This window comes from Echinops telfairi, unplaced genomic scaffold, assembly GCF_000313985.2.
Source record: "Echinops telfairi isolate 266 unplaced genomic scaffold, ASM31398v2 ScPeMD7_2;HRSCAF=8, whole genome shotgun sequence".
In the NCBI taxonomy this organism is placed as follows: domain Eukaryota; kingdom Metazoa; phylum Chordata; class Mammalia; order Afrosoricida; family Tenrecidae; genus Echinops; species Echinops telfairi.
In genome coordinates, this window is record NW_022103898.1 from 75,521,882 (window position 1) to 75,532,395 (window position 10,514).

The following is a 10,514-nucleotide window of genomic DNA, read 5'->3' on the forward strand; positions in this document are numbered from 1 at the left end:
GAGGGGGGGCCGCCGGGGGAGGAGAGCAATTTAATAATAATTTGTTTGGAAAAGGGCAGGGAAATGAAAAACAGCCCTTTCTGTCACTGAGAGGCAGTGTGTCCAGTGGCCGGAGCTGTCAGAGCGGGGCGGAAAGTGGCCTTTTCTGACAGAGCCAAGGGAAGTAAGGACATGATTTGGAAACCCTAAGAAGCAGACTAAAAACAGCAGAACACAAACTCACTGCCTATGAGTTCATTCTGACTCCCGAGAGTCCTGCGGGACAGGCTAGAACTGCCCCTGTGGGTTTCCGAGACAGTGATTCATGATAGGAGTGGGAAACCCCAACTTTCTTCGGAAGGGGCACCTGGTAGTTTCAAACAGCTGACCTTATGATTAGCAGCCCAACGCTTAACCCTCTGCGTATGGCACCCGGCTCCTGTAAGAGCCAGGATAGGTAGCTCTTCAATAGTAACGGGAGGTTGGTGCAAGGCGTTGATTCCGACAGCTTCCGAAGGGAAGGGAAATGCTCGCCAGCTCCTAAGATGCACGGTCTGTAGGTTGAGCAGACCCTAAGAGGATATTACAGCCCCCTGCTTTCTCTGGAGGCCTCTGTAGGGCCTGCCGGGAAATAGGTATAACAGCCAGGTCCCTAGCGGGGTCCCTTCCAAAAGCAAGGCCAGGAGAAGTTGAGGGATTTTCTTAAAGAAAGAACCGAGAAGTGAGGCAGGAGGCCTTCCCATAAACCACAGTGACGGCCCTGGACGAGTTTGGGAAAAGATCCTGCCATTTCTCAGAGCAACTAATCCCAGGGGTTCAACCTTTCTGATCCGATGTTCAAATCCAGTGTTCTCCCTGGATCCAGTGGGTCCCTTCTGAGGATGAGGGGTACGCCCGGGGCTGTCGGGAAAATGACCAATTCACTGCCTTTCTGTCCATCCATGGTGAGAGCCCCAGAAGAGATGTACAATCATCAATTCTAGAACATTTTCTTCTTCCTTCTACTCACCGTTACTCTTGCAATTATTTTGTGTGTGTGGCAAAAACATACACAACAAAGCATTCCCCAATGCGACAACTTCTGTGTGTATAATTCCTTGCCATTGACTCTACGCTTCGTGTTGTACAACCACTACTGAGGTCCTTCCCCAAATTCTTCCACCACCATTAGCATTAGCTCAATGTCCCCTATGCATTTCTTCCTCTTCCTCCTCTACCCATGGGAGCCACCTGTCCAGTTTGTGTTCTTGTTTTAGTAGTCTCTTGAGCTGATGTTCACATATCATACACTTCCATAGTTGCACCGCTTTTATAAGGAGTCGTACATGCATCATCACACTCAGTTCTAACGCTCCCGGCCCCCTGGGTCCCCCCCACCCCCGCATTCATTGTTTGCTCCCCAAATCCCCTCACCCTCCCCACCCCCGACCCAATGAGTGTCGTCTTGGTGAAGCGGGTCACCAGCCTTCTTCTGAGACACCGCTATGTGGCTTTGTAGACTTTAGAGGGGGGGGGGGGGTCGGTGCCATCGGAGCTGTTCTAGCTCATTGTGCCCCTATACACAACAGAACGAAGCACTGCCCGGGGCCGCACCAGCCTCACCACCGATCTTGTGTTGGATCCCACCAGTGCAGCCACGCACCAGTCCTCCTTCTTGAGGGCCTTCCTCTTTGTGGCTGCCCTTCTCCTTAACCGAGAATGACGTCCTTCTCCAGGGACTGGTCTCTCCTGACCACACGTCCAAAGTTTGTGCTTCTGTCCTTGCTGGTGTCAAGCCAATTCCGGCTCCTGGTGACCCTGTAGAGGGTTTCCCAAACCATCAATCTTTGCAGGAGCAGACAGCCTCGTCTTTCTCCCAAGGAGTGGCCCAATGCCTAGCCCACACCTCCACGGCCAAGACCAAACCCTTTCCGAGACAACCAGGGACCTCCAAAGTTGGCACTCCAAGGGAAAACATGACCCCATTATCAACTTACTCATGTTGCCGCTCACTGTGACCTCTACTGTCAGGCTGTGTGCCAGCCCACCCTGCATCCCACACGGCCGGCAGCAGGGCCCTCCTCCCATGCCCCCTTCCAGGTCCGAGGGACGCTCTCTGGGCTGAGAGGGTTTCAGGGATGGTTCCTCCAGGCCCCTGTCACAGCCACCATGAGAAGGTTCTCCCTGAAGGGAAAAGCTCAAGTGGGGCGAGTGGCCTTGGTCATTCTTCAAATCTAGACGGAACATATAAACAACCGAAGTGCGCGCAGATGGATGGTGCCTTCGTTCTGTGATTTGAGGAGTGCCCTTTGTGTGCCTGGCATAGAGCAAGCCCTGGGGTACCATGCCAGCAGACAGGCATGGCCCCTGCCCTGAGTGCTCACATCTGCTCCCACTCTGCCTGCCAAGACAGGAGCCCGTAAATGCGCTTCCTCTCCCCCACCAGCATATGTCTGTCCCCTCCCCAGCCCACCCACAGCATGTGTTGCCCCCAAGCCCAGCTGCCTATGTCTCATGTGTTCTGCCGAGAGCTTCTGCTATCAGAAGGCGCGGACGCTCTGGTGATGGGGTGGTGGGCACTGGTGGCTCCGTGCTCTTTGGCAGGGGCTTACTTCTTAGACCCACCACCTAAAAGAAGTCACCGAAGGGCCCCGGCAAAAAACTGATCCAGGTTGGCAGCCTTCTGGGTCCTTGCCAAAGAGCATGGAGCCATCAAGATGTTTCTTTCCATTTGGGACCCACTCTGCTCTTAGCACCTGCTCTCTGGTTTTCTTTGCTTCTTCTGACAGGCCTCGCCAGCCCGGCCAGCTCTTCTTTTTCCTGAGCTTGCCCATGCCAGGAGGCCGCCCATCTCAGTGCCCACGCTGGTGACTTCACGCACCTTTTGGCTAGTGCAGCTCACCTGCTGCCACAAGGGGGTCCCGAGGTGCTCAGCCCTGCGGCACCTTGGCACCTTCTGCTGTTGTCGCAAGTCCTCACTCAGAGGCTGCTCAGGTGTCCACCCCCTCCCAGGATCTCCAACCACACCAGCCCCTGACTTGCCTCCATTCTTCCTGGCGTTCTCCCTGTTTGCGGCTTCCTTCAGCCCTCCTAGCCCCCCGCCCCCCCCCCAAGAAGGCCCAAAGGGGGCTCCGACGACACACTGGTGGGGAGCAAACATGTTAAAGAAACAAAAGGAAACAAAGCCCCAGACTGAAAGCACACTGGAAGTCACCAACCGTTACCTCCCCCGAGGCCAGCTCTAGACCTCTGAGGGGCGGTGTTTAAGGCACCCAGGGGCGCAATGGCTGTCTGAGTGCACGCAGCTCATCGTGGGCACCATCTGGCTCAGGAACGGGGCCTCCCCGCCCCAGCCAAATTCCATTCTTTTTCAAACTAGCTTTCCAATAAAATGAAAGGGTTGAACTAGTCGGTCTTGAAGGTCCTCCTATCACCAAAGATCTGAGGTGCTATACACCCACTCCACCCCCCACCAACACACACACACACACACACAACCTTCTGGAACATTCTATATTCCCAGAATTGAATCAAAAATGCATTTGTACTCTGGGCCTGAAAGGTAGATGTCTGGCGCATTCAGGCTTATTTCCCTCCCTTTCCTTCCCCTGAAAGGGCCTCTGGTCTTTCCCAAGCTGCTGGGTAGAAGGAACTTGCAGCTCCCCGGAGCAAGGGGCCCGCAAGAGGGAAAGCTGGCCTGGGCCCCAGCACAGGCTCCCCTCTGGCTCTGCAGCGACATCCCTCCCTCCCAACCACCAGGGAACTTCTAAACAGCACAGTCTCAGGCCAGCCCAAGCCCCGTGGCATCCTGCGCCCCAGTTCACAAGCAGTCAGTGGCGACTAACACATTTGGCAAACCTCTTCAAGTGTGAGCCAAGCCAGACTTGATTCCCTGGGACTCAACTGACAAAGGGATACTGAGCTGGGACATACACGAGTCCAGACCATCCCAGAGGGTTGGTTCTCTGGGTCGAGGCTGAAGAGGGCCAGAGGGAATGCTTGCCTCACCGTGGTCTCTGCCACCACACAGGCTGGTCCACAGAGCTTGGGATGCCTCAGTAATTCCAGGCAGGGCTCCATCCCCGGCCCACGCTCCACCTTGGGCTTGGTAAGGGAATCTTCCAGCATTCCCGACAACAGGAAGCACAGCTCACTCTCCACACTGGGCTCTTTTGGGTGGGAATGGCCTTGCCTTGTCCATCGTGTCTGGGAATTTCAACGAACACACATTTCCACGAGAGTCACACACTCTGCTTCCAGACAATTTTAAAGAACTGTGCTCAGCTTTGGGCTTGGCTTTGGTGTCAGCTCCATCTTTAGCTAAAACCAAAACCCTCAATAGTCTTCCTGAACGTATTGAAACCCGAGAGACAGCGAGCTGAACTACAGGGACCTCAAGGAGCATCTCCTTCCTAAATTACCCAGGAGCTAACTAACCACAAGGTCAGTAGTTTGACAGGGCACCAAACCAAACTCTTTCTACTGAGTCAATTCTGATTCACAGTGACCCCATAGGACAGGGTCGAACTGCCCCCAGGGCTTTCCGAGACTAACCATGAGAGTAGGAAGCCTCATCTTTCTCCCTAGGAGCAGCTGGTGGGTTCGAACACTGCTTGCAAGTAGCACTTTAACGCCTAATCCGCAGCACTACCACGGCTCCTAAACATTCCTCAACCTCAGTGACTTTCTCATTGTCCCCCAAGTGACAAATCCCAATCTATCCTCGCTTCTCTAGGCCCTCCCTACCTCCTCTTCCAGACCCTTCTACCCAAACACCAAATTCCTGTGGTTTTTCTTGCCCGCAGCATGCCCAGAGAATTCATTTTTCTCAACCAGAGGTGCTTCCCCAACAGAGTCCGTCAGCACAAGCCGCAGCGAAGAGGCATCCCCTGGCATGATGACCGGCATCCTATGTAACACGTTCTTCCTGTCTGCCCCTCTTCCCCCCAGCCACCCACTGACATCTGCTGCCCGTGACAGTCAAGAGATTGTTCCTGGCTGTTTGTTGTTCTTGTTATGGTCGTCGCTGCTGCGGTCTTGACTCCTCTGCAGACATTACGGAGACCACAGTCGGTTTGGGTGTGGGCTTATGAACACAGAGCACTGCCAATCAGCATCCCTGTTGTGGGGGGAACCGGTGAGCCAATTCAATTGGCAGCATCCACCTAACTGCAAGCGGGGCTTGCAGTTCATTCGCCATACGGGGGCTTTTCTCTTAGCCACGTGAGACCACAGTGGGGTGGGGGGAGGGGGAGATCTACCTTGCACAATGTTCTCGTGCTGAGGAGATGGCTCACGCACTCTCTGATTTGGTTTTTCTGCTGGCCCTGCCCATAGTGCCCTAGGCACAAAACGAAAAACAGAAGAGCCGCAGAGGAACACAGCCTTCTGACATTGGTGCTAAACCCCAGGCCATCATGAAGTAGCTGTGTATGTGAGGTCGGCTTGTCTGAGGAACCAACCCAGTGGCACAAGTAATTGTATATCCAGAAGGCGTCCCAGTCCAACTTAAGCCTGTGGGTTCAATGCTAGCCGGTGAGGAGGGGTGGTCCCTCTGCAAACTCACGTAGCTGCAGGTCGGTGATGCAGGAAGATCACAGGCTGGTGGGTGCAGAGTTGCATGGATCGGAGGTCAGTGGAAACGTGGCAGGACACCGACAGCCCTCAGGTTGGGTCGGCCCAAGTGGGGCCGCCCTTGGAGGCCAACAAACAGGCAGGAGAAAGCGCAGAAGAAGGAGAAGTTCTCACTGTCTTCTGTGGAAAAGAGGTATCATCAGGCTGTAACCGAAATGATAGGTTGGCCTCCGCCCCGCCACTTCCACTCAAGTTCAAGTTGACATGAAATCGAAGGAGCACACTGCGCTCCCTTGGACACACTGGCTGAGGCCTCTCTAGCTCAAAAATGCACTAGAAGCAAATGGAGATGGGAGCAGGTGCCCACAGCGGCACAGTGGCGGTGGAGACGCTTCGAGAAGTGTGGACAGGCTGATGCCATCATCCCGACATCATTTTGTCATACCAGAGTCCAGGTTGGCCCCTGGAAACAAGGAGGTGAGCAGGAAATAGCCCCATAAATACAGCCCAAGAGCAATGCTTTGATTTTTGGACAGCATCCTTCAATCCTCTCCCCCCTCAAAGGCGGGGGGAAGCAAAGTCCTTCACCATCTAGTGACCTAGACCTCTGCCACCAAAAAATAATAATAATAAAATAAAATAAAAATGTTATCAAGGCTCTTCTTTTCTCCACGATCAGCTTTAACACAACAACAAAATGAAACCGTCTATTGTGAATTAGGTGAAGGTTTACAGAACAGATCATGTATTTTACATTCAACAGCTCATCAGACTTGCCATTGTCGTGCCCTGTTTCCCTCATTCACCCATCTCCCCACCCCAGTCACCCCTGTCTGACCCCTGGCACGTGGTTTCCCTTTGCCTCCTGCCCCTCCCACCTCCAGTGGCCCCCAAAGTCCGTTCCTTTGAACGTGAAAACCTTTCCGCGGTTTTTCTTTCTGTAACAGCAGTTGGTGTCAGGCATAGTTGCCCTCTTACGTTTGACTCATTCCCCTCACTCAGCATCATGTCCTCCAGGTTCATCCACGGAGGAACCCAGCGTTCCGCAGGCTCATCGTTATTCTTCAAGGCTGCATAGTATTCCTTTGGGTGTATGTCGCAAAATGTATTTATCCACACCCCACCCCACCCCCACCCCCCGAATATGTAGGTCGTTTCCATCTTGTTGTTATGGTAAACTTGCTATGGTGAATGGTGCTGTGATGCACACGGGTGGGCAGATACCCGTCTGTGCCACAGCGTTGACGTTTTTCGGGAAAAGACCAAGTAGGGGGATGGCTGGGTCGTGCAGTGTTTCTCTTCCAGTTTTCTGAGGCAGCACCAGCCCACCTCCCACGGTCGCTGTACTGTGTGACGGGACCACCGGCAGCAGGTGAGCGGTCCCTCACCAGCATTGGTTGTTACTGGAACTTGACTATACCTGCTGGGGTGAGATACTATCCCACCACTGCCGTTCTCATTCCAGGAGTCGCTTTCTTCAGGAGGCATCACCCAGCTCTGCCCAAAGGTTGCACCCCAGTTGCATTGCCTGGACGAGGCCTGGGAGCGGGGTTCCAAGCAGGAGAATCCTTAGGGGGTAGGTGGGAGGCAACAGAGAAGAAGAGCTGCTCCAGGGAGCACAGCTGCCCAGAGATCACCTTCTGCTGTCCTTCAAAGAGAGGCCGATGGTGTGGTACCAGCACCAGGACGGTGGCCAAGAGACCACAACTCTCTTCAGAAGAAGCTACAAAGGTGGCTTTAATCTTTAGAGTTGGCTGGCTCTCAGTCTCACCACCAGCCTGGTTCCCTGCCGCTCCATCTGACCAGCCCTGGCTTTGGGTCCACAGGATGCAGGAGGCAGCAGTCTGTCCAGTAAGAGTCTCTCCCTGAGACCTGAGGGGCCAGTTCAGGTCACCCTGACCCAGGAGAGTCCCTGCCTGGCCCTTTTTGCCTTCCAATTACCTTGCCACAAACGAAGCCTCTGGGTGACACAAGCGGGTTAGATGCATGGCTACTAACCCAGAGCTTTGGTTCAAACCTGCCCAGAGTTACCTCGATGGCAAACCTGGCAAGGTCACCACCTCTGAGTCGCCTACGGGCATCCAGTACTACTCCGACACTCTTGGAGTCACCGCGGATCGGGATCCACTCCACAGCCCTCTCTCGGTTTCCCTTCCGCTTTTACGTCCCTTCCCCACCTCAAAAGGAAGGCCCCCGGGGAGGCTGGGCCTCTGACTTGGGCCTCACATCGGACCATCTCACACACTCCCAGGCCCCCAGCGCAGCCCAGATGGAAGTCATCTGGTGAAGACAGGACAGATTCCCCAAGGCATGACGTCATGCTCGCCACACCCATTCCCGAGTCACCACCCCGGGTCCACTTTCCACCCACGCAGTCAGCGCCAAAAACTGAGCCTGGAAGCCGGGCCGGAGGAGCCTGGGTGCCCTGATCTGGGCAAATGAGCAGGGCCCGCGGGTGGGACCCCCGGACAGCTTCAGGCTTGCACCTCTTTCACCTGGACGCCCCAACTGATCAGCCCCTCCTGATCTCACGCGACATCTATAAGTGATGGACGTTTCCCGTCCATCAAAGAAAGGGATGGGCAGAGGTTTCCATAGAAGCTGTTCTTTTTCCAGGACTGGCCTGCTTTCCCTTCCCTTCCCTGGGAAACTCCAGGGGCCTGCCTTTGCTGCCACCCCTTCCTCCCTCCCTCCTTCCCTCCCTCTCTCTCTCCCTCCCTCTCTCCCATCACTACCACTGACATCCCCCACCTGGCTCCACAGGCTGTCAGGGGAATCCAGGAGCCCAGGGCAGAGGGTCTCTGAGAGGCTCGGAGAACGTCACCATGAGTTCTAAAAGTGCCCCACTTGTCCACTGTGTGAGGTTTCAACATCTCTGGTACTCAGTCAGGCAGACCAAGGGGAAGCTCATCCCAAGGAAGAACCTGGTGAAATCAACTGTAACTATAGCCCGGGCCTCATCCCAGCCTCACTCGCTCTACCTGTGGACCAGGGAGGGGCGGCTCACAGAGAGCCTCAGCCAGGGCAGGAGAGCAGAGGCGGCGGGACACTCAGTGACCTCCTCTCTACACCTTTGCAGCATTCGCAATAAAAAAGTTTCTGTGTAAAGAAAGTTCTACCTAAAGTCAAAACAAAGTGACCCTCCCAGGACACCATGCCATGTCCATAAGCAGAAGACATTAAGATCGTCCAAAATGTATAAACCAGCACCCCAGCCCCTGCCCCCAGCAGCCCTCTCCCCAGCTCTGCAGTAATGCCTGCACAGCCCTCAAAGGCCTGGGCCGCCCCAGCCTTGTCACAGGGGGCTTTGAGGAACACAGTTCCCATTTCCTCAGCATTTGCCCTGACAAAGGGGTCCCTGTCAGAGCCTCCCCAGGAACAGACCTCCCCCTGTGGCTCCCACATAACACCACACACACACACACACACACTTCCTACAAGAGCAGATTCCAAGGCGAGTTAATGTGGGATGCCGTCTCCCAGAGACATGCTGGAACAAAGGCTGCACATGCCTAAGGGTGCTGGGAGCTTGTCGGGCTCCAGCAAAGCATAATTACAGGGAGAGGCAAAGCCACGCTCAGCTCAGCAGCCACACCTGGCCGTACAGTAAACAGCACTCTTCCTGCCGAGCAGGGGGATGGGGGGAGCCGAGAGACAGGGAGGCGGCAAACCACAATTTGAATCATTTTGGGGAGAAGCTATAAATATAATAATGAGTCATTTGTAAAATATAATTCCATCCAAAAGCCTGGAAGAAAGAGGAAAGTTCTTAATGCTATTTCAGGCGAGATTATTCAAGGGTGGTCTGCCAGAATGTGGGGAGAGGAGGGGGCTTGGCAATTCTGGTGCTTGGGACGTCCTCTCAGGCCACCAAAAGCCAGATGGGACACCTGCATATGCACATCACACACACACACACACACACACACACACACACACACACGGCCTTCCCGAGCTCTCCTCTCCCACCTGGCCCCAAGCAGCACCCCTCCCAGCCGCATGCCCTGGACACCTTCTCCGGTCCCCTCATACACCCTGAGGGTGGATGCACGCACTTAAGGGCTCCTCCTTGGAAAGCTGATAAGAATCACAGAGGAGCCAGCGGTACGGCCAGGCTGGGCACCCAGAGTTTAGGACAAGCACCCTGATGATTTTTTGGCAAACTCTTCCCCATCGGCCTTTCACGAAGAGGGTGGCTCTTCCCAGGGTCTCAGCCAGAGCTCAGGGATGACTGGATCCCAGCCCTGGGCCCCAGCTGCTTGGGATTGAAGGGGGGGGGGGGGGCGGGGATGAGGTGCCTTCACAGAGCTCTGCCTGGGAAAGGGCTTGGTTCCACCCCTGCTGGGCTGGGGGGTTGCCTGTGAGACCAAAGTGGGATCTCAGAACTGGCCATTCCCGGAAGAGCCAGCATGGACTCTGTCTCCAGACTGTAAGCTCTGGAACGACAGTTGTCCTGGGCTCAGTGACAGGTGACAGCGGAGCCATGGAATATCCTGATGACCTTAAGGAAGTTCCTTAACCTCCCTCCCTGGACTCAGTTTCCATGTGTATGAAGCGGGTGGTTGAGAAGATTAAATGCGTTCCCTCATAAAGCGCTTTGAACAGGGCATAATGAGTGCTCGATAGGGTGAGCTAATGAGATTACTGTTATTATGTCTCACCGGGCATCCTGGTGCCGGAGGAAATACGGGACAGGGTGCACTGGCACACCCAGTTGACCTGGGGATAAACCAGGTGATCATGAATAAACCAGGAGTCAGGTGTCTCACTTACCCTTCCAGTCAATTCATTATCTGGACCCGTCTGTTGACCTTACCCTCTGTAGCTGGAGCTTCTCCGTCACCCCTCCTTACTCCCCAGCTCAGCCTCTGCACTGACCTGCGGGTGAGGAGAGGGGAGGGCAGTAGCATTGGATTTGATATTGAGGGGCCCCACAGAATTACTATGGAGCCCCAGTGGCCATAGTGGTTACTCGTGATCCG